We start from the raw sequence: 27,764 nt of genomic DNA on the forward strand, positions 1-27,764 counted from the left end.
AATCAACTGTCTTTCAATCAGTGGACAACACAAGTATCTGTAAAGAATTTTTTTTAATTATAATAGCCAATTTGGTCATCTTGAGTTTACTAGCAGGAAACCTGCAATATCACATAAGCATAATATATTAGAAGAGAGCTGCTAGTCCAGTTACACAATATATTCTTATATAAGAACCTCCACTTCATCTGAATTTAATAAAAATACACACTCTGGAGGATGGAAGGAAAACTGTATACATAATATAAGCACCATTTTGTCAGTGTGAACTGTTTATCCTAGGCACAACTACACTAAATAAGGGTCAAATATCCACAGTTTTGACATATCACCACAGCTACTTGGCATCAACCAACCCCCCCAAAAAATTGAAATAAACCACTGACATTTAGAGTCCCTGCAATATCAGGAACACATCGCCATTCAAATAAAGAGCAAAAATTGCTGCAGCCATATCTACAATATATGTAATACACAAAAAGCATATTTTACAAGACTGTAGCATGAACATATTCAATCATACAATGAAGTGGCAGATAAGTCAGTTACAAAAGAACAAACACCAAATCAAAATAAAATTTGGGAATTTAGGAGCAGCTGCCTCAAATGTTCAGAAATCAAATCTCAGCAAAGTGCCATTCTTAATTTATGTTTTAGCTTTGCTAAGAGTGGTCTGATTTAATATAAATAAACCTTTTAATTAGTTCTTCAATGATGCTTTCATCTCTAAAATATACATTGTTTTCAATCTGCTCAAACTGAAAACAGTATACTGGTTTTTCAAACACATCTTCAAGAATAATAATGAAGATTGGTGTATTGTGTTTCTATCACACAGCTACTAGTTTCACTTAATCCTTCCAAATAAAAAGAACAGGCAATTTTTAAACACTGAATATATTATTTTACCACCACTACAACTTCCCTACTCTCCTGAAAAAGCAAAAATACTGTTTCAAAAATAAGTCTTTGGTGGTAAGAAAACATGAGATATTTCTTAACAAGAAAATAAAAGCATGGTCTATAGTCAGAGACCCATTAGAACTATCCTTAAGCAAAGATGCTTTCACACATCATTCTTATTATTGGACCTACAGCATTACACAGCAAGGCAGGTGCAGGACATTTGGAACCAGACTAGTCAACAAAGCAGTTTAATATTTTACCTTCAAACAGCAAGTAATCAATACAGGTCAGAAAGAAATTAATATAACACTTAACAAGTCATTTCACACAGAAAGCAGACTACCACATTGGACAACAGCTAATTTCTAGATGTATAAACTACTAGAGGTTTATATATAGCACCCTGTAATCATTTTACCTTGGCACAATAAAGACAGCAGGCCCAGCTGCAAACTGTGCTCCCAAATGATACTGTCAACATCTCGGATGCACGTAAAAATTCTACACTGAGCTGTTGCTTGACCTGGTAGTTTGAGCTCAGAACCCTACTGGAACTGCGGACTGCAAACCTGAACAACAAAAAGGAAATACATACCTGGAGATGGGCAGAAGACAAGCACAAATTGCCCTGATGTTCCAGGTGGTGTAGATACTACTTATGTATTATTAACAATTTAGTTATGCTCAAATCCCATTAGAAAACACACTAAAGTACATCCACTTCCAACCATGCTTACAAATGAGAATAGAAAGAGCTGATACATGGCTATGATGCCTTCCAACTTCTCTTTCAACTGAACTAAAAACTAAATTAGAAGTGGATTTGCAATATGAAATAACTTATAGACAAGTGACTTTCATAATAACCACAGAATGCTAATTAGCTAACAAAAACCATTGTTAGCAATTTCTCTATCAAAATGAATCACATGTAGTATTTTGCAACAAAGAATCCATGTAAGACTCTTTCAGCCTGTACACTGAAATAATTACTCTGACAAATCAGCTAAAAAACAGGTACTTTGTAATTCTAGCAATTACATTAATAATATACATATTAGTGATACCAAGCAGGCAAAAAAGTATCAGTGCATTCAATCAGATACTGCAGTATAATACAACATTATCATGTAAGTTGGCATCTTAGGATACCATCAGTAGGGTTCTTGAAAGTAGCAGGGTATCAAAAATTTCCTTTTTTTCCCCTCTTCAGAAATTCCTCATATAACATCATTGTGCTGCAGACCAAAATGAAGATCACAACTTTCTTGAGCAATATGCATACGCAGGAGACACATGACTGCTTGGACACTGTCCAAATGACTCTGAAGTAGCTTGTGTGACGGCCGGGGTTACACAGGCTATAGTTTTTCTTTCTGACTTGCTTCACTTTACCACAACATGGGAATGAATCCAACCTGTGCAATAAAAGCCTCAAGACCCTCACACCACTCTGAGCAAGTCTTCCACAGAAACTACCTACCAGCTTAAAAGCAAATAAGGACTTAAAAACACACTGGTAACAAACTACTCTACAGGACAACATAAAGAAAAATTATTTCAAATGATCTTACTGTAACTGCCACTCTCTAATCAAAATGAAAAAAAAATTAACATGTGCTACCTCCCATCCCCCCACATACACTCATCCCTTAACCAGAATAACCGAAATTTTAAGAAATATACTAATAATTTAGAAATTATTGTTTTCCCTAATTTTTGCAAGTCTATGTAACCTTAGCTGCATTCACACAACATGCAGGGACAAACAATGTTTTAAACAGACACCAAAAAAGACCTCAGAATAACCCTTGCCCTCTTCTCCAGTCAGAGTGCAACTCTGCTGTGTATGCTTCTAATTATAAATATGGTAACATGACATGGAGAGAGAGACAGCCCCTCAAATATGATCTCGGAGACTAGTAACACAAGTCTGTGCTAAGCATAAGGCTAGATCAACACAGTACAGTGTAAGATAGGTTTACCCTTTTTTTTTTTAATTCCACAAAACATAAAGCCACTTGTACAAAGCATACAATAATATATTTCCAAAGCGCAATTAGGTCTACCTTACACTAATCCATTATCCCAAAAAATTGTTTACATTTCCAGCTCTATAACTGGCACAGCTGAAGTCCCCTGCCTCACTCACCAGTAAGCAGTTTTCTTACTAGTCCCAACATAACAAAACCATTTTGAGTTCCTGACAGCATTTAGAATTAAGTATGCTCTGCACACTTTCATTTAAACTACGCTTCGTGATGTTTACACATCTAATTTCTTTCTTGTTAATATTTGCTTCATGGCACTAAAGTTTATGTTAGAACACTAGATAACAGTAAAGTCCTTTCCTCATGCACCTTCTCTTCTAAAAACTTCCCAAGGTACTAGGCATTAAGCATTCTTAACGTTTACAGCTTAAATACTCCATAATAGCACACAGGTTTTCCTTATTGTTATGCAGCATTTACAGCATCTACTGTTCCTCCCAGTACTTCATAGCTGTATGAACTTCAACTGTAAGAAGCATGTTTTCCAGCCTCATTATTTCTTCACCACCACTGAGGTACCTTTTACCATACAGCCAACCAAACACCTCCAGAAGTGTAAGTTCTTCTATAAAGCCAATGGCATGAACTACTTCTAGCACAAATTTATGTGACTGGCAGAAAAAAATACTCAACCTCCTCATTCTCTCCCAGAAAGAAATAAAGGTGAAAGCTTTAAATACAAACCACAGGGAATGGCTCACGGCCAGAACATACCACTTTATTATTTTGTCACTTTTTTTTTTGTCTGAAGTAATTAATAAAAAAACTATTATAAAAGGATTAAGCTAACATATCTGGGTCAGTTACAAGTATCTCAGGTTCAGATATTATGGTTTTTTTCTATCCCTAGATGAAAGTAAGTAAGAAACATGAGTACTACAAAGATCAATTAATTTAATTTTCCCAGCATTCATATTAGCATTTCTACCTCTGGATCGCTGTCAACCAGAACTTCGGGGGGCACGGATCAACAAAAACGGCTGAAAGCCTACCACAAAGCAGTAACGACAAACCGACGGGGAAATTCAGGCACAACATATGCTTCCTCGGGAGCAGAAACAAGTAAACAACCGAGGGAAAGGCAGGACAACGGCTGTAAACACACCGCTTCTGCACGACGCTCGTCCGACCGCTGCCGACGGCGGGCACGGAGGCGCAGCCGGGCTGAGTCATCCCTTGTAGTAACTTCATCGCCGATCACTCGCCCTGACAGCGGGGCCCCGGGCAGGGAGGCAGCACCCCGGCCCGCCCGGCGCTGCCCCTCCGCCAGCCCCGCAGTCGCTGCCCCGGCCGAGCGGGAGTCACCCTGCCACCCCAGGACCGCCACCGGCAGCGCGACCCCGGTCCGCCCCGAGCCCCGTCCCAGCGCTCTGTCGCCCGCCCCGCGGGTGCAGCCCCGCGCCCAGAGCCGGGACCGCCACCCCTTGCCAAGGCCGCCCTCCCGGTAACGGTGGGCCCGCCGGCGACGTCCCCACCCTCCCCTCGGCTGGGAGGGGCCGAGAGAAGAAGCAGGGGGCAGCCGGGGCAGCCCGCGTCTCATTCGGCCGCACTCACCCGAGGGTCCCGCGGCAGCGCCGCGCATCTTGCGGCGGTGGCGGTGCGTCCCCCCCACCCCCTTCGCGGCCGGGCCCGGCGGCTTCGCAGGGACAGGCACCGCCCCAGCGGCCACGGCGGCCAGGTGGGGGGAGGTGGCGGCTGGCGGGCGCGGGAGGCGGCGGGGCCGGTGGGGCGAGATGGGGAACGCGGGGACGGGGAGTCCTGGCGCAGCCGCCGATGTTTGTTATTGTCGTCAGCCGCTTCCGGCCCCGGTGCATGCCGGGAGAGGCCGGCCCGGAGGAGGAACCGCGGGCCGGAAGCGGCGGCGGCGCGCGGGCCCGGGGGAGGCGGAAGTCACGCCCGCGCGCTCACCCCGGGAGACCCCGTGGACCGTTTGTTCGCGCAGAGGCGATGGCTTGGCCCGTGGGGATATGGATTCCGAGGCCTCCCCGGCTCGGGGCTATAGGCCGCTAGGCGTTGCCCCAGCGCGGGTAACGAGGCGGGCAGCAGCCCTCCTCCAACTGAACGTTAAATCCGGGCGGGAGGGGGCGGCTCCAGGGGTACTCACCACCCAGGCCGGAGTCCTTTCCCTGCCCTGCAGGGGCCGCGGTGAAGGACTGGCGCCTGTGAGGGCTTAGGGAGCGTTTGACACGAAGCAGGAGGAAAGCTGCAGGGCAGGAAGCGGCCTCCTAGGCCTTGTCTCTAGAAAATGAAAGTAGCACATGTCACTTTCATATTTCGCTGCTACTATAGGTTTCTGTGGAGGCTTAGCCTACTGAATGTTGAGGTGAGGACATAGGTACATAAACTGGCGGAGAGTGGACTGGAGAGGGGTGCAGGGAAGCAGGTTCTTTAACTTGGAACTGCAGGTGGGGATCAGGATGCTGGAGTTACAGATACCCTCCAGCAAAGATGCCTTGAGCCCAGCATGTGGCTGGGTCATACCTTCTCTGCTGCCTCACCATGACCTCTTCTTCCATAAAATACACCATAGGCAGCAGGCCATAGAATGTAAGAAAATCAAAGCACAAAAGTATGGGCAGAATACGAAGCAAGCACATCATAAGAGTAAGGCAAAAGAAAGCGCAAACATCCAATTTTCAGCCTGTAGGACATGTATTCAGCAAAATAGCTAGGTTCATGGTGTACAGCATTTTCTTCACCTCAGATTTCCTCTTAGGCCTGTTTAAACCTCATATGTACAGCCCTTCCCCTAATTTTATGTTTTACTTCTAGTTCATCAGCTTGTAAGTCTACCACTTCTCACAGGTTTGACCAGGCTTATGGTTTTCACAGTTAACTTTTAGTAGCTACTTCTGCCATGTTCAAGAGCTTCCTGCCTGTCTGTCATGTTAAAGTCTGTTGAACGGTCACAGCTTGTCCAGACAGGTATTCTTTAGAAAATGCCCCTGCTGTGGGTTTTTGAAAGTAAGCACAGCTTCACCACCCCAATTTGCCACCTTGTGGCACATGGTAAACAAGCACTCCCCATTTTGCAGCTTCTTGGGAGATGTGTCCTACCACATTCTCAAAGACATCTTTGGCACTTCAGACTACAGTAGTGAATGAAGCTGAGAAGACATTGGTACTTGGATGAACAGACGTAATGGGATATATAATACAAGTTTCTAAGAAAGCAATTCAAGGCAGCTTTGTGTAATATAACACTGATTGTGTCAAAGTTCAGTGTTTAGTTGTACAGATATCAATTTCTGCTTTTTGCATCTCCTAAAATGGTCCTCTCCTTCATAAATTCCATGAATGTGATGAAGGACTAAGATTTAGTGTGAAGGGATGGACATCCAGCTAGAACTTGACAAAATAAGTGTCATACATGCTACAACCAGGGAGGTAAGCCAGAGGTAAAAAATGGCTTTGAGGTTTAGTAAGCCTGAAGCACCAGCGAGCCTCATTCAATTTGTCTTGACATACTGAGTGACCTCTTTCAGTTTGAGGAGCTGAGAGATCAGCAAATGAAGCAACAGCACTGACAGGGTTTGTAGTTTTCTGGCAAAGCACCTCGGCCACTCAAACTCTCAGCAATTGCATAAAATGAGGCTTCAGGCACTTAAGCACTGTTCAGTTTTTTATAGCACATGTGGGACAGCTGTTGAACTGGGAGGCAGCTCAGGCTGGACTGAAGCAGGAACTGGGGAGTAAGCAAAGCGCTGCTAGCAGAGCAGGTTGGTCTGGCTTGTTCTTATAACATTTCATTATGTTGCTTCCTCTCAAAGTGATCCAGAGTCACTTCATGCCAAGCAACTAATTACAGGGTTTTTTCATGAGCCTGTCTGAACAAACCCAAAAATTTAACATTATATCTAGCACTTCTATCCTGAAAAAGCAGTATTTTATGAAAATTATTTTACTTCAGGGTATAAGAAAAGAAAACATTAAATCAGGGTTGCTGATAGTTCTTCACATTTTCAAAGTGCTGTACTAAATGTAGCTGATTATTCTTTCAACATAGTTTTTAGGATTCACCTGTGGTATTTTTTTTTTTATAGACAGAAAGGTTGAAGGAGTTTTTCACTGTGTGCTTTTAACTTTGGGTGCTAAATTTGGTATACCAAAGAATGTGCCTTTCAAACTACATGTTTATGCAGCTGTATTCAGGGAGCAAAAAGAACAGGCTGCTTTGCAGGGGGAGGCAAGCTGAGAGCTAAGGCTGGCAGCAAGGGAGTCAGGGACAAGGGGCACAGTCCCACAGGACCAGAGTGAGGTCTGGTGGCAAAAACCGGGTTCAGCCACCAGTTTGGTGACTGGTGGACAAGTCCAGGGCGAGAAGGCAGGTCTGGGGTGGAGCCAGCACAAGCGGCAGTCTAGCTCAAGAAAGGGCCAAGGCCAAGAGCTGGAGCTTGAATATGGCTCCTGAGCAAAGGGCAAGCAGCGAACACACAGCACTCTGACAGCAGCCTGACCAAGTCCCACAGCCACACTCTGTCAGAGCTGGCCTCGAGCAGGAGCAGCCAGCCCCCTCAGAGGAGGAGAAGGTGTTGCAGAGCCTCTTAGTAATTCCAGGGCTGTGGCAGCTGCCATGACTGGAAATATATTTGTATGCAAAGTTAAAACAGTGTGGATACAGAACCCAATATAAAATAAACAGGTAAACCAATTTCTGTTACAGATTGCCATCTCCTTCTTATAGTCAATCTAAAAATTGTTTTATCTGTTATGAATATTAATTTCCCAAATCATTGTCAAATTATATCCATCCTAACACCTTAGCTATTGCATTCATGACCCCTTTTAGCTTATGCCATGACTGCTTCTTGTAATTTAAATATACACTTCTCAATAGATTTTGTCTATTAAGCTGGATACTGTAATATGGTTTATAATTAAAAATTCCAATTGTAAAACAAAATTGTACATGTATTGGAAGCATGGTTGATTAACTACTACAAACTATTGGTGTGGTGGATTTCTTGAAGTCAGGAATGCTTTTTGAGAGAGATTTAGAGAAAAAAAAAAAACAAAACAAGTTATTGAATTCATTCAGTTCCAAAAGAAAGTTAGGAGATGGGAATTTGAGCACTCCACTTTCTTCCAAAAACAAATGGGTCAAGACTGGGTAAGCTCCTATTTGATGTGTTTTAGGAAAAACATTGAGTGTGAATCTGAACTTTCAAGGATTACAGTAGGTAATTAACATCACACAATTACCTCAAGTGGGCTGTTTCACTGTCAGCCATTTAATTTGTTATGTGTTTCTCTCTGGAGATGTCTGTTCATGTGGTTCCTTAACACCTCTCAGGTTTCTCCATGGTACCAAATAAACTTAAGCCTCTTGAGTTCTACTCTTAAGAGTTTATTCCCATAGCTGATCTGTAATATTCTTAACACATCAAAGCACACCTCTTAAACTGATAACACCAGGTTAGAAAAATTATCTCAGTATCAAACAAAGAAGCAGCATATAAGTTTTTCTGTACCATTATAGCCTGCCATGCCAGTAATGAACCAATGCTGCCAGTATTTATTTAGTTCCAAATGTAGTTGAAAAATAATATCTTCTTATTTTCTTTAGCTCTACTTGCCATAAATTCTCCCTTTGTACTTCTGCTTCCCTTAGAGTTACTAGCTTCATCAGCTTCCCTTCATTTTTGTCTTGTCGGTTTTTCCTTTTTTTTTTTTAGTATTGGAGACAGCGGCATTCACTTCTCTGCTAAGCCAGGCTGATGTTTTAAACCCAAGTTCCTTCCTTCTCCTTTGATAGTTTGTGGCATCTTGCAGAGTAAACTGGAACAAGTATTCATTTTCAATTTTAAGTTTTCTTCAACTGAACAATTTAATCACTTTTTTAAAAAGTCATTTTTAAACTACAAAGTATGTGTTACTGTTCTGACCTGGAATATACAAAGTAAATACCAGTCTCCAATAACACAAGTTTTCCTGCATGTTATGGAGAGATACTTCTAGAACTTCGATTATCCTTTAATGTAGCCTGGCAGTCCATAGCCAACACCAAGTACTATCTCATCCCTTGCTTCTTTTCCAGAGCACTGACTGGTACATAGCTGTCAGTAATTTGTTTTTGAATGGTCAATGACTCAGGAGCAGCTGACGCCAGTTTTGAAGGCACGCCACTCCCTCTGACCCCTTTATGGATCATTCCTAACCAGTGATTTTAACACTGTGTGGCTTCCCAATATGTTTCAGTAATTCTGACTGCACAGGTTTTGAATTCATAAGTGATTTTTCTGGTTTATTGCCAGAGGTCCTTGCAGGAAGGGAATGCGTAGCTTCAATTTAACATCTAGGTCATGAGATCAGTTCTTGGTCCTGTGCAGAAATATGCAAAGGACATTTAAACTTCAGAAAAAATAGTCAAAGTGGACATACCCTCAGAAGTGGTTAAGGACAGAAGCTCTCAAGGGAAAACAGGCAGCCTAAATAATCCTATAAAAATCCCATGCTGCATATTTTAAGAGACCCCACTTGTGTGCTGGAGCAATGACCTTACCACACCACTACCACCCCTTCACAACACAAAGACAACACTGAATGCAACAAGGCCAAACAACTAACACACTAAAGACTACGTGGAACAGTAACATTACATTTATAGAAATATATTGCTATATTAGCGTTACTGAATATTTAATATTGCTGAGAACAGAGTTCCCATTTTTTACTGTGTAGCAGCTTTGAGTTTTTATATTAAAGTACTTAAGTCATGTTCATAGAATCACAGTCATGGAATGGTTTGGGTTGGAAGGAACCTTAGATGAAACTAGATGAAAGATCATCTAGTTCCAACCCCCCTGCCATGGGTGGTAGGGACACCTTCCACTAGACCAGGTTGCTCAAAGCCCCATCCAGCCTGGCCTTGAACACTTCCAGGCATGGGGCATCCACAGCTTCTCTGGGCAACCTGGTCCATTCCCGTGTCTCACCACCCTCACAGTAACGAATTTCTTCATCATATCTAATCTAAACCTACCTTCTTTCAGTTTAAAACCGTTACCCCTTGTTTTGTCACTACAAGCCCTTGTAAAATGTTCCTCTACAGCTTTCTTGCAGGTACTACATTTTAGGTATTGAAAGGCTGCTATAAGGTCTCCCCAGAGGCTCCCTTTCTCCAGTCTTAACAGCCCCAACTCTCTCAGCCCATCTTCATAGGAGAGGTGCTCCAGTCCTCTGATCATCTTTGTGGCCTTTGGACTCACTCTGGCAGGTCCATGTCCTTATGTTGGGGGCCCCAGAGCTGAATACAGTACTCCAGGCGGGGTCTTACAGGAGAGGAGTAGAGGGGGAGAATCGCCTCCCTTGACCTGCTGGTCATATTTCTTTTGATGCAGCCCAGGATTCAGTTGGCTTTCTGGGCTGCAAGCACTTTGCCACACAGTGCCAGGTCATGTTGAGCTTCTCATCCACCAACACCCCCAAGTCCTTCTCCTCAGGGCTGCTCTCAATCCATTCTCTTCCCAGCCTGCATTTTCACTTGGGATTGCCTCAACCTACATGCAGGGCCTTGCACTTGGCCTTGCTGAAATTCATGAGGTTTACATGGGCCCACCTCTCAAGCCTGTCAAGGTTCCTCTGGGTGGCATCCCTTCCTTCCAGTGTGTCGACTGCATCATACAGCTTGGTGTTGTCAGCAAACTTGCTGAAGGTGCACTGAATACCAAGTGTCCAAGTCACTGACAAAGACATTAAACAGTGCTAGTCCCAATACTGACCCCTGAGGAAAGCCACTTGTCACTGGTCTCGATTTGGACATCAAGCCTTTGACCGCAACTCTTTGAGTATGACCATCTAGCCAGTTCGGAGTGGTCTCTCTGTCAAATCCATGTCTCTCCAGCTTAGACAAGGATGTCATGTGTGACAGTATCAAAAGCTTTGCACAAGCCCAGGTAGATGATGTCAGTCATTCTCCCCTCATCCACCAACACTGTAACCCTGTTATAGAAGGCCACTAGATTTGTCAGGCACAGTTTGTCCTTAGTGAAGCCATGTTGGCTGTCACCAATCACCTCATTATTTTCCGTGTGCTTCAGCATAGTTTCCAGAAGGATCTGCTCCATGATCTTGCTGGGCACAGAGGTGAGACTGACTGGCCTGCAGTTTCCCAGGTCTTTTTTCCCTTTTTAGAACTGGGTGTTACATTTCCTTTTTTTCAGCTCATGGGAACTTCACCAGACTGCCACAACTTCTCAAATATGATGGATAGTGGCTTAACCACTTCATCTGCCAGGTCCCTCAGGACCCATGGATGCATCCCATGAAGTCCCATGGACTTGTGCACCTTCAGGTTCCTTAGATGGTCTCATACCTCATCTTCTTCTACAGGAGGTGGTTCTTCATTCTTCCAGTCCCTTCCGTTCCCTTCTGTGACTTGGGCAGTGTGTCTGGAGTGATTGCCAGCAAAGACTGAGGCAAAAAAGTCATCGAGTACCTCAGCCTTCTCCATATCCCAAGTAACCAGGTCTCCCATTTCCTTCCGGAGAGAGCCCACAATTTCCCTAGTTTTCCTTTTATCACTGACATACCTATAGAAGTTGTTTTGTTACCCTTGATGTCCCTGGCCAGATTTAATTCTATCAGGACTTTATCTTTCCTAACCTTCTCCTTGGCTGCTTGGACAATTTCTCTGTATTCCTCCCAGCCACCTGTTCTTGCTTCCACCCTCTGTAGGCTTCCTTTTTGTGTTTGAGTTTGTCCAGGAGCTCTTCATTCATCCATGCAGGCCTCCTTGTTCACACATACAGTCATAGTTTTAAATGTCTAATTCCTGCTACCAAAATTCATTACATAAGCAGATATTTCAGTTGCAGAAGTTATACCAGGAATTAACTTGGCCTGCCTTGCTAGAAACCTGATTTATTTTTTCTTTTTACAGTTATGGCATAGGATATACTGTCGTCATCTGCAAAATAACATTCTAAATATCTAAGTCTTTCTGCTCACAGATGACATACCCTGATCCTTTATGATTTGCATCAGCCACTCTCCTGGTTCAGTAACCACAAAGAAGGGATTTATAAACAGAGGGGTGCAGGCATACCTCTGAGGCTTCAGCTCCTTCCTTACCCGAGCAGTGAACTTTGCCTCTCATCATAACCCCTGGAACAGTATGGGGAGCCTGTTGCAAATGGCAGTATTGTCCCAGGAACAAGGGATTTTTGGCATCTCCAGCTGAAAGCCAGCCAACATCACAGCAAGCAGTGATCCAGCATCACCTGGAAGTGAAGCTCATCAGGCACTCCAGTGAGACAGGCTCAGATGCTTCTAGACTATGCACACTCCTTCTGTAGTTTGATTTTAATGTGCAGTCTATTTATTTTTTTTTAAGACTAGAAAAGTATGATTATATTTAATCTAAGTCACTAATTTAGACATTTGGGGTTTTTTACATTTGTTAATAAGAACTAATTGCCTTCTAATTGCCTTTTTAAACAAGCATATAAATTCCCCTCTTCCCCAAGCTTTGTATCAACACAAACTGGAAATTCAAGATGCAGAAACTCTGCATTTAATATATTTTATTGATGCTATTTAAATAAGCTCCTATGAGCCTTAAACCGAATATATAAACCTCACTTTGTTCTTCTATGAAGATGAATTGTTAAATGAAAATATCATCTATTAACATACTGAATTAACTTTTTGTCCTTTGTTCTAGTAACTTATAGCATTCATCCCTTTTTGTTTCATTTTTATTCCTGAATGGAATAGGAACAAACACATCATTTTTTTCCAGCTCACAGAGTCTCAATTCAAAGAATTAGTCATTGAGTCAATTAATGGAATAAACTGAAATGATGAACTAAATAAACTGAAATTATGGTTCTTTGCATCTCCAGAAGAGACTACACCTATCAAATATTCCTAAGTACCTAGTTACATTATTTTAAAAGATAATGTAGGAGTAGACTAATTTAAACTAGGTTTTATATGCTTTTCAGAAAAAAAAAATCTGACTATTCTGAGTGCACTTGCATTCATTACTCATCCTTAGGAGCTTTTTTATATTCATTGATGAGATCAGGTGTGGGTGCTGGTAGAATCCTCTTTCAGGGCTTTGCAGCTTTGGAATTTGCTCTGCATTTGCGCTTTCCAATACAACAAAGACGACTGCTGGTTTGATTGCATCATTTATGTTCGCTATGCATTTTAAAACCCTGTATAGATTATTCAAATCAGTGTAGACAGGGAATTATTTAGAGAGGTGGGGACTGTGGCAGGCTATTTTGAGGTTAATAATATCCAAAGCTCTTAAATGAATGCTTTCTAAAATTGTTGCATTTAGTATCTTTATACTGCAATGTATGAAGGACACCAAAATGGAAACCAACACATGCAAATATCTACTAATTACAAATTACTCTCTTCTACTGAAATAAGCAAGTTAGAGGTTTTATTGTTTCCTCAAATACATAAGCCCAGAAAAATGAAATTTACTGTTTTGAATCCATTTGCACAGAACCTTTCTGAGCAACATTAACTGTGTTCTTAATCCTTTTATCTGTATTAACTGAACTATTGGCATCATAAAGAAAAAGTGTGATATAGGAATCACATCAAACTATAGATTAAGCCATTTTATCTGTTTCCCCTTTTTGAACATTGCCCAAACATTAGTACTTTCAATCTTCTAGAGTTTCCCTGACTTTCACATTTTTATTAATATCAACTTTAGTGAACCATAGCATACAACTCCAAGTTACCTGGACTTACTGAGTTCTGTGAGTGTCTAGTAAATTCCTTAATTGGCAGCAAACAATTTTAATGTCATTAATATTTCCAGCACCTTGTTATAAGCTTTTTGTTCAATTCTAGGACTTTGGGAACAAGAGCAACTGACCCCTGCCTCGACTGGCTATGGACTTCAGCTTTTCAGTGTTTCATGTTTTGTAGCTTCCAGTTCACAAAGCTCCTATCCATTTCTCTTTACCGCTGGTGTATTACATAATACTGATTAGTTTTGCGGTTGCTGCTGCTGTTTAGTTTCGAACTATGTCTTTTATATAACTGGTGAACAGTAGCTCTCTCTAGATGGTGGAGTTGGGCCTTTTTCTCTACTTACTAAATCCTTTGAAATAATACTCAATGTTCATCCACACTTTTCTCATTACCTTTGCTTCTGCAAAATTAGGCAAAAGAATTGCCAAGTTTATGTACATAGCCTAATCAAAAAAAAAAAAACAAACCAAAACACGCCAGTTCTGAATATGAGACAAAAATTATTAGTGCTCACTAAACAGTCACAAATTCCAGCTGAAGAATTATTTTATCGGGATTTATCTGCAGGAGGAGTTGTTTCTTCCAGCTTAGTTATAAGAGGTTATTTTTGTAAGACAGAGCTAGAGAAACTCATAAAGAATATTGTTTAATATTTCTCTAAGTACTAACTCAACTTTGGAGTTTGCTTATGATGCAGAAGATAAACCCTTGGCCTGTCCTGAATGCCACTTAGATTCTGAGCCTGCTTAAGCTTGGGTTTGCATTGTGCTCTCCAGAGCCACGTAGAAATTCAAGAATTTCCTGTAATTTTTTTAATTCAGAATTTTTGCAGACTACCATCTCAAAATGCTTTTTTCCCCACACCCCTAACATCATTGTGCCGCTTACTATTTTGTGAGGAGCATTCTAGCATGAATCAAGGTATTTTGTGATTTTACTGCAGACAGCTAACATTAGATTCGACACACAGTCCTAATACTCTATGCAGGATGGCAGATTGTAGAAGTGGAGAGGAACCTGCTTTATGCAACTGTGTCTTTTATTGGTGACAGCACAGCTGAAACATCATACGGCTCATCCGAGGCTGTGGAACCAGTGAGGGGGAAATTCACAATTCGCTAACCCAGCCTGAGCTTGGTGTTGCTGCAGCTGTGGCATCGGCAGTGCTGCAAACAGTTTAGGGCTAACAGAGTGAAACCTTTGACAAGAGATTTTATGGTGACTTTCTCTGTAATTACAGGATGACATTTCTGAAAGTTCGTGATAAAAATAATCTCATATGGCAGGTAAAGTTTGGGTAGAGTATTGCACAGGTGTACTCTGAAAAAAAGCATATCCACATTGATACAGGAAGCAGCAATAAAATAGAGGCATTTAAAGAAAAAGAGCTAAATACCATATGAAAAGTCCTACAGCTGTAAGGAATAGCTCAGCAGTGTGCTTAACATTGTTAGGAAGAGAAAAAAAGAAAGAAACATTAAGAAGAAAAAGAAGTGAGGAGCAAGTGAGAGCAAGCCAGATCCAAAAGTGGAATTAGACACAGAAATATTACTCCCGTCCGTGCTTGGTGACCAGAGCAAGCCCTAGAGAAACCTGGGAAGATCATTTTGCATTTTCAGTTCCGCTATATTTGAGAAGTAGCCCTGAATCCTCAGGTAAGCCACAGCAGGATTTCACAGCAGATTTCATATGATCTTTTTAACAATCCTGCTGTGGTGATTTCTCCCTAAAGACAACTTTGCATATTTCTGATGCTACAGACTTTTCTTAAAAAAATATTTAGTAGAAATAAATTGATTCCACTTCTTAAATAATTGCACAGGAAATCTAAAAGCAAGGTCTGAGCTGTAAGGGCTAGGTCAAGAATTTTCTGGTGTTACCAAAGAGAAGTATTCTATTTCCTCTGAAGCCTAAATGGGCAATGAATTTAGGTTTTAATACTGTCTTTTTTGAACAACATCTGTGCATCTAAGGCTTGTTCTGTTCATGCTCATGGCTGATAAAGCCAATATGCAACAGGGACATTTGCTTGTATAGGGGACAGTAGTAGCCTTAACCTTGCATGAAGGTGGTATCCTCTGTCCTTTCTCCACAAATGATCCAAAGGATGCATATCCAGCAGTAGTATGAAATAAAATGGCCCCTCATTTTCTCTTTTTGTTGGGATTTAATTCACTTTCTCCTTCTCCCCCTGTCCTACCTGTCCTGGACATATGAGCCAGCCAGAGTGGCATCCCATCTGATACGTAATCCATGGTTTTGAACCAGCTGCAAAGAGTACAGAAGGTTCCCCCCCGTACTGCCAGAAAGAGACAGTATGAATCTAAACAGTGTTCTCCTGTTTTTTACTAGCTTTTAAGGAAAGTGGAAGAGTATTTCCACTGCTGTTAGCTTTAGTTAATAGGCAAAGCATTTTTTTTTTATTCTTTAGAAGAGCTGCTTCTGTGTTACACCACATAGCTGCATAAGACAGTCTACCTGTTTCATGGATTCCGTGGTTTATTGCTAGCCACACTATTGCAGTAGTTAAACCACAGCACTAGAGGTCATTGCTAGTCTTTACATTTTTAATCTGCCTGAAAGCAAGTGTTGGAGCTCTCAGAGTTTAATGATAGGAATTAATGGGGGTTTTTTCTTCTTTAATCAAGATGCACAATGCATCTTTACAAGATGCAAAAAGGCATACCTTTGAATATTTTTAATACTGTAACAAAGGACAAGTAGAAATTTAGAGGTCCGTTGTAGCATGACATCAAATGTTTAAGTGCTGATACTTACATATTTTACTAGATTCATATACTTCATTTCAAAAAGGATTGAAGTTGTTGGAACTGCTTAATGGGTTCCAAGGTTATGTTCCAATTGAAAATTACTATGTTCAAAAATCAAAGATAACCATTGCAAAACAATTTTTTTGGAACAAAATTTTTGTTTTCTTAAACCAACATTTTAAGTGGGACAGTCACCTCTGCTATAGTACTTTCTACACAGTTCCAAAGTTACTATTAGATTTTCTTTCAGCAGACTTTATTGCAAGGAAATTTTAATTCAAAGATACAGAATAAATTGTTTTGTTTAGAGAAAATTAGTTAAAAGACTTTCAGAACCCCAACTATGGAAATTTCATCAGTTACTAGGTGAAGCAATAGACAGAATAATAAATGATAAACATATTTAATTGTGTTCCAGATGTCTTTGCATTTGCCCTATGGACCTCTGAGGCCATACTGGGACTTAAAAATCACCTTCTATTTGTCTTATCCTAACACTAACCAGAATACTGTAATCAAGACATCACCACTTCTTATGGTAGGCTATAGAGGAATGAAGGCAGTGGGTTAAATAACATTGATAACATGCACCTGTGGCCTTGCTTCAAAGGCAGTGGGGTGATTGACATGGATGATGTGCAGCTGTAGCTTGTTCCCACTAAATAGTTAAATAGCCCTGAGGAGTGTGAGAAAGGTGGTTGGATGGAGAAATAGTATGGGTAGTAGGTCCTGATGTACAGTAAGGCCTTGTTGCAGCCTGGTAGTGTGCTTGTGTTGTGACAGTAAGCTACCAACTGAAAGAAGATGACAGTGTGATCTTTCTTTTACTCACTAAAACATAGTAAATGTGGTTGATTATTTATATGTATATGATTATATGTAGTAAATACAGGAAGAAAACCTAACAGTTAAGTCCTGTTAAACAGGTTGAAGCTTTTATTCCCCTTACCCACTTAAGTTCAGTATCTGCCTTAGTCAAGAATAGCAAGTTTATTTTACTCTTGCACCAACTACCAAATAAATATTTTAAAATTACATTCTTGTCAGAGGTTTATTTTTTTGTTGTTCCTAAATTTCTTTAACACCAAGATTCCTTAGATGGACTTGCAAGAACATTGGTGCCAAGTAGCAAGGATGAGCAGATGGATATGAATCTAGTCTTCTTAGACATTTAAATCAGTGCAACATTTTCCTGTTCTTTAATTATTATTATTTGGAGAGTAATTTTAATGTTCTGATCAATTTTTTTGTGGTCTGAGGTGGTATGAGTCTGATCTGTAAAGATTGAAAGTTTCTTTTAAAACATCTATATAACATAAGTCATAAGAGGGTAGAATTAATGTTGTTTCTATATTTGAATTACCTATTCACTTATATAGACAGTATTGGGTTTTGCTTTTTTTTTTTTTTTTTTTTGCAAAGGCAACATTTTACATATTTTTTTGAAAATCACCCTTTTCTTAGAATGTTTTGTTTTAATAAATTGCCCTTATGTCATTTGGGGTTATTTAGTTACACTGTATCACTCTTTACCCTTGGAATAACATTTACGAAGTAAACAGATAATGTACATTTGGCAGAAACCTTACATTCAAGAGCAGATATTAATGCCCTGCGTTAAGTTAATAATTTTAAGATAAGCACCATTTGGTGCCATGGTTTCTTGAGGCTAGTTTCAGCAGGGCTAAATATATTAACAACATCTCAGGTTATTGATGATTGGTTTTAATCCTGTTTCCTTTTGGATATGTGAGCATAGTCCCCACCTTTCTCAAAATATTTTGTGTAGTATTTGAATGTTGTGAAATGAAAACTGAATTTGGTCTTGTGACTGTGGCAAGTACATATATGTAGAAACAGCAGTTTCATATGATCTTTCACTTTGAAAATTGATAAATATTTCCTTGAGAAGGTGATCATATATTCAGTGCAATATTACTAAATCAAAATTATGGACATGGGTGTTTATGAAGAGTAAAGCTTAAATGTAATAGCTATGAATATAGCTCTGTTCTTCACTATGCAAGCTGAAACAGTGTGTTCGCTGAAGTGCCTTAGAGAGAATGACTCAAACCTGTTGTGTTTGCTTTCTTATGACTTTATGTAGGAAAGAAGGACAACTCGTACATAAAAGTATGAAATACATTTGAGGCATAGTCTTGTTTTAGCAGTTTAAAGTTTTGGTTGGTTTTGTTCATCTGAAGTTTTATTAGCATTATGTCCTGATGTTTTTCTTCACTAGGTATATTTACTTATTTCTTCTGTTCAGTTGTACTGAGATATTTTGACTGTACTTTCTTCTAGCCTATAATTCCCTTAAAGCCCTGACACAACTGGGACCTGCAGTTCCTGTTCCTTCCACTATATTCTGTAATGGTATTGTTTTCTAAAGCCCTGTATTTCCTCTCAGTTTCATATTTCCTTGCTGGACATGCATGTTCAGCTGCATAAACTTTTTCAAGGCTGCGTAACTATATAGACAGAAGAAAACCTTGAATATCCAAACTTTAGGAATTACTTTCTGATTAAAAGTTTTTAAATTAAGTTGGGGAAAAATAGTATTTAATTCTTCAGTGTAATCACCAAACATTTGCAGAAAGTTTTTTGGACACTAGATGACAGTGGAAGATAGTAATTGCAAACAGGATTTTGAAGTAGAACATAAGTGGAAGCATGTATTTAATAAGGTTACATTACGATTGTTGACACAGCACTAATATTATTTCTGGAGTGAGATATGCATCTTTTGCATGTAAAAGGGAATATTATTGATCTTGTCAGTTTGGCATAATTTTCTCCTGGTTTTAGTATTTAGAATGTATTTTCTTTCTTTTCTCGGAAATTTATGGCGTGTTTAATTCAAAGATAGGTAGGGTTTCTGGTTTTCTGAACAGCTGAAAGCCAAACTTACACAACAGAATGGTAATGAGGCCGCTGCACTAGAAGGGCAGGACCCATACTCCACTTTCCTTTCATATTAGAATTGAGAGAAGAGGATGATAATGGGGGGGAAGGGGAAGTATCTGTATGGATATTAAAGAAACATTCTTTTTATTTCTAATTATCATATCTTGATACAGTCAGAAACTTTTGCTTATACTGAGTGGGTATTTCTGAAAATCACGCTTCTAAGTAAAGTAAGCTTGTGCTTGGCTCACCGTCATTTCAAAACCGAATGTCCATTTCTGACAAATTATTCAGTATCTGGAATCTTAGATGTTGAAGGTCTAAATTAATTCCTGGTAAGGTACTATCCAGTAATTTCCAGTTTCTCCTTCCCTGCAGCCAGCTCACAGCCAGACCTAAGAGAGCTGGATGAATGTATAGACGGGCAAAAGATCTGCTTTTAAATTCTTTATCTGTAGACTTTCAGGTCTAAAAAAGTTTGATTGTGTATGTAAGGAAAGAAAACAAAATTTTGCATCACTGACAGTCTCATTAAGGACTCTGAAAACTAGATTAAAACAGGTACTTTATCTAGGAATTGACATGTAGCAAAGCTCTGAAGTCTGAAAAAGCATTTGTCTGAATTATTCTTGCCTTAAGCCATTGCTATTCCTGTTATGAACAATAAATCCAGTGCAATAATAGATGAGTAAAAGTAGAGTTTTTTATGAGCATCTTTGGAAGAAGCAAAATAAAGATGGTCTGTAGTTAAAAATATGGCAGAGCCAACAAACTGGCATCATACTTATGTTTCAAAGGAAAACAGAAAGATTTAAAAGGGCAGATATAAAAGGATTATTCTGTTCACAATAAAAATTGAAAAGTTATATAAACCTATGGGAATGGGTCCCAGGACATTGTATGGATGAGATAGTCTACCAGAACTTTAATTTAAAAATCATGATGCCTTCTGGTGACTGGAGACAATATGTTTTGGAAAGCACAGTCTTAATCAATCTTTGTTACAAATATATAGTTGACGCTGCAAAAGAGAACCTACTCTAGAGGTTTAGTCACAAAGAATTTTCCAGGTCCCTTATCAGAACACTTTCTCTAAGAGGCAGATGATGGATTTAGCTTGTAAAGGGGAAACTAGAAATGCTGGTTCCTGCCTTATTAAGAAGCGATAGATTTACACCAAAGTTATATTCCAACAATACTTAGATTTTTATGAAATATATTTTAGAGCCAATGACAAACAGCAGATTTACCTTAGATTTCTTCAGTGAGTGTAAGCCAAGAACACATGAATGAAAACATGCCCTTTTTTTAACATACCATGTGATTTAATTGGTTTCAGGTTAGTGGAGTTTATATTGAGTACAGAAGAGCAGTATGAGTTGTCTTGGTAGTACAAAGAGCTCTTCATGTCTGACAAGAGTTCCTACTGTAGCACAACAAACAATCCCAAAGTGATGGGTGAATTGCTTCATTACTGTCACTCAGGTATGGTTAATGGTAAACTCACATAAAAATGCTGATTTATGAATGCCACTAGAAGAAAAAACAAAGAGAGGGCTGATCCTTTTCAGTCAAAGAAGCTTTAGGGCAGAATGAAATCTGTTAAACCAAACCAGTGGTTCCCCCTCATTTCTTTCTCTGAAAAGGAAGTGGAACTGAACGAACACAGAGATATCTTTTCAAGCCACACACTGTTTTGCAAGCCTGTGGTGAGACCTTACAGAAGCCCTCCCAGGGAGTGTCAGAAGTCTGGCTGCATTCAGAGGTAACCTTGCACCAAGCTGTGGAAGATGGTGGAGTTTACACAGAGGATTTGCAGCTGTTCAAGAGCAGGTTCATCACTGTGACACTGTCAGCTGGACCTCAGCACCTGCAAGCAGCAGGTAGCTAGGGTGAGAAAAAAGTGAAGCACCTAAGCCTGCCTCTCATGGCCAGCAAGAGTAGCTGAGGCTGAAATGCTGCTGTTCTGGGGCTGCACAGAGTCACAATCACTGGCTGGAGAGCAAATAATTTGTGTCATAGATTCTTGCTTGGGATTGAATGCATTTTGCTCAGAGGCTTATATCATAGACTGAAAAACCTAAAACTATTCAACAGAGGCATGTTTTGGGCCAGGAAAAATTCCTGGGAAATAAAATACAGTCTGGATGCTTTGTGTCATCATTTGGTAAAGATTCAAGTGAAGACATTCCTGACCTAATGCTGTTAGAGGTACAGGGGCAAGTTAGATACAGAATAAGAAATGGTTTATAGATAATGTATAAAATAATGCTAAGCCCAAAACTTTTTTTTTATGCATACTGTTTAAAGCATCAGTCTCCTGATGATAGAACAGGAAACTTGCTATTGCATGGACATGCGTCCTTTCATTTCTACAGTTTTGTGGTTAAATAGCAGAGCTTTCTGACCTCCAACATGTGATACGGTAACACTGTGTCCAGTGGCTAAATATGCATTTTTCAGAGAGATTTTTAGATTCTGGTTTATAAAACTGCCACAGCCATTACTATTGAACAAATGACTGGGGAAAGCATCATTTGTTCGTTCATTTTGAGTGTTGGAAGTCATTGTGAGCGTTTCTTTGCAGACTCTTCTCCCTTCACCATTTTGAAAAAAAGCAAATTTTATGCAAAGTCAGAATATTTTGTTCTTGTTTTATCTATTTATATTATTTTTATTAGCTGCATATATTTTTCTATTAGACATTTGAGATGTGCCACAATTCTTACAGCTGACACAAAATTATCTTTACTGAAACTGAGAACTATTTTGAAGAAATTGGTCTAAACAGTTGGTGTTTTTTTGCTAACTTACACAACATAACCTATAACTTGAACTTCACTAACGTAGCAATGATAGTATTGTAAATATTTACATTAAGCAGAAACACGTTTCTGTTTCATCTCTTGTTTTACCAGTGTTTGCCCTTGCTGCTGTCAAAGGCAGGCATGCTTGAATGTCAGAATTAATACAGGATCTGGACCAAGCAGTATTGCTGCAAGCTTATGAAACAAACCTGTGATTTCACATACATACCAAACTTCAACAAACCACACTAGACTGCAATTTTAAGTTGACAAATGTGCCAGGAACTTGCAGGATCTACTTACATATAAAAAGAGCAAAAGACTCTCATGGACATGAATTTTTAGTGTCATGATGGTCAGAAATATTAATGTTTTCCTTTCTACAAACTCCTTAAATCTGTTACAGTACTGTGAAATGCAAGATTACCAACTACTGAAAATTCTGTGATGCAGTAGTCAGATTTTAGTTTGAAATTCAAATTACAGTGTGTAGTTATGCAGAGTTGGATACAAGCTTTGTGAGGCCATTTGTAAGTAGCGAGAGACTTGCATGCCCACGGAAGTCTTCTCTAATTTATGCTTCAGCAGTTATTCTTAACCACACATTAATAGGAAAGATCTTTCAAATAAGCCTTTAGTCAATAAAATATTCCAGGAAATGCCTGCCATTCATCTCATATCCTTAAAAATAATTTTTCATTTCATATTAGATAAGATATAATGGGGATAATATAGATACAACAAAACATATAGAGATAAATGCTGGGTTTAATCAGTATAATCTAAAACCTGAATACAGTCTAAACTGAATAACCTGTATTGTCTACTAATCTGATCCAGTTGCTAAAGAAAATATTAGCAGTCTTTCAGGGGTCTTAAAGATTTCGTTGATTTTAACAGATATCAGATAAATATGGTACATATCATAAGCCATGAATAAATATATATATATATGCACACGCCATTTACATTTTATATACTAAGATGGAATTTTTTCCCCTAAGGACTAATATAGACCTGAGCAAATAAAAGCTTACCTTAAACTTAGCATTTTGCATTGGAAGAGGAAAGACTTTGCATTATGAGCATGTTGATGTTGTGGTGTTTTGTTGAAGTCAATTCTGATTACAATGGTAGGAAAGAAACAGTCTGAGGTTAACATACAGAGGAAAATGTTGCATTTGAAAGAGAACACTGACCATTTCACTGGAGTTACAGCAGAACACGGTGGTAGTTTCAGAAACCATTTCCTCTGCATTCCTGCAAGTAGTTTTAACAGTGGGTTGTGTGGTAAATATCTTTAAAGTGTTTCGCTTGTTATAAACTTTCATGCTAAGCTAGTATCTGGAAACACTCCAGACTTTTTCATTAATCATACTTAACAATGAGGTAATTATTAGTTCTAATCAACTTTACATTCAGTCAAAACAAATGCATTAAATGATCAAAAAGTATCTAAAATAAACATCTTGATCTTGATATAAATCCAGTCAGTATGATTAAGGACATCCACACTTATTTTCTATGTGTGAATTAAAACCCATGACAATATTTGTTATCCATGCTGTAAAGAACTGATCACTTGTGTTCAAACTGCAGCTGCTATCGTTACTGCCCAAAGCCAACACTCCAGTGCCCTCTGCAGCACAGAGTCCAGCTGGGTTGTGTATCCCGGGCCTTACAAGTATGTAGGCAAAAAACGATGAAACCAAAACAGATTTGCAGAGTCCTTGAACACTGGTAATCTCAAAGCAGACAATAGGCATTCCCAATATAATCCACCAGTGTTTTTACCTGGGTCTGAAGAGGACCTTGTACATTTATAAGCACACTGAAGCTGTCTGAGGTCCCATTACTTTCTCTGGTCCTCAGGACTGTTAAAGGAAAACTTGATGAGGTCCTAAATATTCACAGGGTATCCCTTTTCCCACAGAGAATGTCATGACAGTTAAATGGGTGTATTTAGCATATCTGTGGAAAGAAAACAATGATGGATTCAATAGTATGAGAATACTGAACTAGCACCACAACTGAACTGAATACTCTTGAAAAGTAGAAAAGTCTAAAATAACTTAATTCAGTTTTCTTTAATGATCTGTTTCCCATTAAATTTCTGACAATAACCCTGAAACATACTGGTCTATCTGGTACTTCTTTCTTGGATTTAATGTTGTCTTCTAAATGTTTTCAGAATTTATCATTGAGTGTCTAAATTATACCTTGTAGGGAAAATACCAAATACTGCTCAACAGCTGAAGCCTCTTTTCAGTTCACATATGTGCTTGTCTTCAGAAATCATAAACCATTACCATTTCTAGCAGTAGGGTATGAGAGGCAGTGTCTACTGGCTTTCTAATATGTGAATCTGACTGCTTTTCAGTGGGGCATTATCTCACCCTTACTAAAAGTTATACAAGTATGCAGAAAGCATCTTGGCTCTAAGGCAGCCTTTCCAGCACATAAAGGATTGAGAAAATGTAGTGTGTTTCTCACTTTCTGAATGTGCACAAATTGATAGAATAGGTTTTCAAGCTGTATATTGAAGACAAAGATGCTTAGTAATGCACTAATACAATAATAAATGTTTCAGATAATGCACTTACGTCATCTGTATGTCTGCACATCCTGGTACTGGTTAGTGCCAGCAATGACTCTTTAATTGTTCTTTTAAGTGTCAACAAAAAAGGAATTGGATGCATCAAGCTATGTAGTTTCACAGAAACTTTATCTTTGACAACAGGGCAAAACGCTTTGCCAAATTCTCTGTAAAGCACATTCCTAAGCATCAGTTCTGATATACCATTCCTGCTCGCCTCTCTTTTCCGTATCGTCAACTATTTTTAAGATTTCCAGAAGATACAGGATCATAAGACACGGAACTATACAAGCCCCCCATTTTGATTAGTTCTTTATCTCTTATCAGCAAAGGTCCCCTGGTTCTCATGTTATTGAATAGACACCAAACAAGCATCAAGTTCTTGGAACTGACATGTCAGTGAATCTTCTTGAAATACTAGGGTGAAATCCTTAGCATAATTAGTGAGGATTAATCATTTGTTTCAATAAGGTCAAGATTACATCTTACGAACACCTATATCCATGAATGATAGTATAATGCAATATGATAGTGTCTGCGTCATAGTTTTAAAAATGGAGGACATGCACAAAACCCTTCAACTCTGAAACAGACTAATTGTAAACAGTACATGGATTGCCAATAGGACATGCTTAAAGAAATGGTATGTATGTTCAGGGAACTATCACTAAACAGAACAAGTTTCAGCCCTGCATACTACATACATTTATGTAATAAATGACCACTGCCAAAATGTGCCACTGGGCAATGAGTAGGAAAGAGTAGTCAGATCGTGGTAGCTCTAATGCTGGGTTAGCTGAAGATAGTGTTTAATCCATTTTCAGCAGTTCTAAGAAGGCACTTATTGCTTTCATTGACCTTATCAGAGTGACTAGATGTAGCCATTTATTACTTTCCTGGGAAAGAATGAGATCCTCTCTGCTTAACTTGAGCTTAGAATCACAGAATAATTTAAGTTAGAAGGGACTTCTGGCACCTACCCCACTCCCACTGCTGCAGCCCAACTTGCAGGGCTGACCCCAATGTTAGATGAGGTTGCTCAGAGCCTTGTCCAGTCAATTGTTACATATCTGTAAGGATGGAGATTTCACAGGGTCATTGCGCAACATGTTCCAGCGGTTAACCAATCTCATTTTGATCTTTTTTTTTTTTTTTCATGTCAGAATTTCCCCTGATGGCAGCTTATGGCTGTTGCCTGTCATCCTATACACTTCACAGAGAAGCTGAAATGAGAGTGTTCTGTAGCCTGCACTTAGGTAGCTGAACACTACAGTTACACTCACTCACCTCTAGTCTCCTCTTCTCCAGGCTGAGATAAGCCACCTTCTTTAGCCTCTCCTCACGTGTTATCCTACAGTGCCCTAACCATCTTAGAACCTTTCTGCTGGACTTCTTCCAGTCTCTCAATCTCTCTTTTTTACTGGGAAGAAGGGGACACAGAAGAGGACATAGTAGGTCAGACTTACCCTCAGAAATGCTGACTAGAAAGGAATAATCACTTCCCTTGATTTCTCAATACATTTTTCCTAACACAGCCATATCATCGCTGCAGAGGCACACTGCAACCTCACCTAATGTTGTCTGCCAGGTTCCCAGGCTTTTTCCCATAGGGCTCATCCCCAGTCAGCCAGAGCTCAACCTTTATTGTTGCATGGGATTATGTTGTCGCAGTCCCACTGGGCTTCCTCTTTATCTTTGCTAAACTTCCTGAGGTTTCTCCCAGGAAACCTGTTCCTCATGCCTGTCAAAGCACCTCTGACAGGCAGCCCTTTCTGCCAGCGTATTGAGTACTCACTCCAATTCAGTGCCACCTGCAAGCTTGCTGGGGGTGCATTGTATGTATCGTGTCCATTTCCAAGTGGAACTGATTTTCATAGTGGAATTATTTAAGGGTTTCTATGAGTAACAACTTTACATTTTTAAATTAAAAAATGTGTCTTCATAACAGTAAGATATACTACAGTGTTTTGGTGAGGCATTCACATGTTTTCTCAGTGTCTGGTGAATATGTCTGCTGAGTGTTTTACACAGGCTTGAGAGGACCTTAGAGCTGCAAGTTAGTGTAAGCAGAAAGAAACCATCTTAGGTTCTTTATCCATCTATTAATTGGTGCCGGGAGTTTGCTGCTTTTTTGAAATACGCAATCTTCAAGACCATTCAATAATAATATCAAACAGCAGGAAAAATTAAGCTTACAGAAAAGCTAAGGAAACTAAAAGAAAGGAAAGCCGCAGTTTTAAACAAGAGAAAATCATGGTATTAAGAATTACTTCTAAGATTAGTAATATTTCTGGAAAGTCAAGATGGGACAATATCTACTTAACCATAATCTTTGCACAATAATATGCTCTGGAGAGAAGGCAGCATGAACCAATATTAACATACATTCCACCATATATATGTATTTAGGAAACTTCTGTATTTTCAGTTCTTCAGTAACAGATACATACATAAGTGTGGAAAGAAATAGAGTGAAGGAACAGAGACCTGAGAACGTTTTTGTAATTTTGTTGAATGTTTTATGTGCATTTGGTTTCCAAAAACTTGAAATGGAAATGCAGGGTTGTGAGAGTATTTTGCTAGCTGTCTGCTTCTGCTAGGATGGTAAGTGATGAAGCAATATGCAGTATGAACTTTACCATCTTTAGATTTCAGAGTCGGTATTTCATTAAATTTAACTGACAGTTCACAGCTCTAGTAAGGATTATTTCAGAAAAGGAAAGCAGACTCACAAGCACTTGTACCCAGCTCATCACGACAAAGGAAAATGAGCTTATACTTAAATTTCATTAAATAGCCATGTTGGCTACTGCTCCAGTGTCATTACTTTAGTTGCACCACTGCAATTGTTTGTGGAGCTCTGTGATAGACAAGGCACAGGAATGAGTTAAAAATAGCCTTTTTTTAATAGTAGTTTAATTTTCACCATGAATTTCCCCTTCCAGTTTATCATATATTAAAATATATTAATTATATAAATAAATATATCTATTATATAGTG

At 39.4% G+C, this 27,764-nt stretch overlaps 1 protein-coding gene across 3 annotated transcripts in view; it reads right to left on the bottom strand.

Moving 5' to 3' along the window:
- Positions 1–4,762, bottom strand: part of RB1CC1 (RB1 inducible coiled-coil 1) — a 77,692-nt gene extending 72,930 nt beyond the window's left edge. For 2 of the 3 annotated variants that reach the window (XM_040585876.1, XM_040585875.1), the window contains exon 1: positions 4,512–4,762. The gene's annotated coding sequence lies outside the window, so the exon portion shown is untranslated. Of the gene's footprint in view, positions 1–4,062; positions 4,205–4,511 lie in introns of those variants that run through there. The other variant, XM_040585877.1, reaches the window with a different exon arrangement.
- Between the last annotated feature and the right edge of the window lie 23,002 nt (positions 4,763–27,764).

The sequence above is a fragment of the Falco naumanni genome, chromosome 3 (genome assembly GCF_017639655.2).
Source record: "Falco naumanni isolate bFalNau1 chromosome 3, bFalNau1.pat, whole genome shotgun sequence".
In the NCBI taxonomy this organism is placed as follows: domain Eukaryota; kingdom Metazoa; phylum Chordata; class Aves; order Falconiformes; family Falconidae; genus Falco; species Falco naumanni.